We start from the raw sequence: 2,009 nt of genomic DNA, 5'->3' as shown, positions 1-2,009 counted from the left end.
TAAAGTGCTTGAGCCAATGGTAGTGGTGGGCTAGCTTCTATTGATAGTGCGATTGTTGCAATTTCCTTATTTTCATCTTTTGTAGTATTACTGTGCACAATACAAGTTTATAGAGGATCTTTTGGATATCTCTTATTGAACTTCTCTTTGACTACCTTATCAATTATATCAACCCTTAAACACTTATCCATGTTTGACTTTTGTTTCATTGCATGAAACTAGTTGAATTCTACTTCCTCTTCCCTCACTTGAAAGTCAATCGCCCATTTTTAATATCTATGATTGCTCCAGTACTTGCTAAGAAAGGTCTTCTCAAGATTATGGGAATTTGAACATCCTCCTCCATTTCTAGAACAACAAAGTCTAAGGGTATAAAGATTTTTCCAACATTTATGGGAATGTTCTCCAAAATTCCTATTGGATATTTCACAGATATATCTGCCAATTGCAAAGAAATTATAGCATTTTAAGTTCTCTAATGTTCAGCTTTTGACAAATAGATAGGGGCATTAGACTAACACTTGCTCCTAAGTCAGAAAGGGCCTTGTCTATATTCATGTTGCCAATGACCCAAGGCATGGAGAAGCTTCCAGGGTCCCTCAGCTTTAAAGGTAGTTCGTTCTATAAGATTGCATTATATTCTTCTGTGAGAGCCATTATCTCATAGTCATCAAGCTTCCGCTTGTTTGAAAGTATCTCCTTTAAGAACTTAGCATATGATGGCATTTGAGATAGAACTTCTATAAAGGGAATATTGATGTAAAGTTTCTGCAAAAAATCTAAAAGATAGAGCTTCTATAAAGGGAATGTTAATGAAAAGCTTCTGCAAAACTTCCGCAAATTTTCTAAATTGCTTGTCTAGTTTAGCCTTCTGGAATCTCTGATGAAAAGGCAATGGTGGTTGGTAGTGCATTGGTAGCTCCTTCTTTTCTTCCTTCTTTTCCTCCTTCTTCTCCCTACCTGTGTTAACTTGTGTCTCTTTTTCCTTTGCTTGAGTATCAGTCTCACTAAAAGTTTCATTTGTTATTTTCTTATTGGTTTTTGGTCTCTAGTCTTTTAGTATCTTACCACTCCTCAAAGTGACTGCCTTAAATTGCTCCTTTGAGTTCATCTTTGGCTAACTAGGTAGTTTAACAATTGCTTTGCTTGAAGAACTAGATTGTAGAGCAATCAGATTCTCAAGCATTTTATTGTGTGCGACCAATTAGTCCATTCTAGAAGTTAGCAATTTAATCATTGCATTCTGTTATTGCTGAGCGGCTAGAAAACTCTCCATCATGAATTCCATAGTCAACTTTGGTTTAGGCTATTAAGGTTGAGGAGGTGGTAGTGGTAGAATTATGTTCTGACCTTTGTTCTAGAAACCTCGTGGTGCTTGCTTGTATCCCTGCTGTCTGTTGATTGGCTGGTTTTATTGGTTCTATAAGTATAACCATGAAAAATTTAGGTGGTTCCTTCATCTAGGGTTGTAGGTGTTAGAACAAGGATTATTAGCTACCCTTTAATTGAAGTTTCCACTGTTATTCACATAATTCATCTGTTCTGTGGATGGCACACTATAGTAGTTGCATTCTAAACTTTGGTGTCCTCCTCCATAGTGGTCGTAAGAATGATTGTTGGTTCCAATTGCATTGGCTTGCATTCTGTCAAGCCTCTTTAAAAGCTGATCAAATTGAGCATTGATCATGCTAAGAGTATCTAGTTCTAATACTCCAACTATTCTCCTTGTATCCCCTCTTTCATTTGATCATTCGTAATTGTGATATGCAACTCTCTCTACAAGTTCAAAAGCTTCTGTGGTTTTTTTTCTCCATTAGATCTCCACCAGCTGCTAAATCTACTATGCTCTTTATCGATGGCAATAGACCATCGAAGAAGTTTTAAATTAAGAGCTAGTCTTAAATGCCATGGTGTGGGCACTCCCTCTAAAGATCTTTGTACCTTTCTAATGCATCATAGAGTGATTCATTATCCCTTTGCTTGAATGTGTTCAGTTCAATTCTTAGTTT

General features: G+C 36.5%; 1 non-coding gene across 1 annotated transcript; it reads left to right on the top strand.

Annotated features, from left to right (window-relative positions):
- Positions 1 to 1,902: 1,902 nt before the first annotated feature.
- On the top strand, positions 1,903 to 2,009 carry LOC131175733 (small nucleolar RNA R71). The gene has a single exon (XR_009145922.1). It is a non-coding gene; the product is annotated as a small nucleolar RNA R71 (small nucleolar RNA).

The sequence above is a fragment of the Hevea brasiliensis genome, chromosome 17, assembly GCF_030052815.1.
Source record: "Hevea brasiliensis isolate MT/VB/25A 57/8 chromosome 17, ASM3005281v1, whole genome shotgun sequence".
NCBI classification, from domain to species: Eukaryota; Viridiplantae; Streptophyta; class Magnoliopsida; order Malpighiales; family Euphorbiaceae; genus Hevea; species Hevea brasiliensis.
The sequence above is the reverse complement of the archived record's forward strand: the minus strand, read 5'-3'. Positions and strand labels throughout refer to the sequence as shown.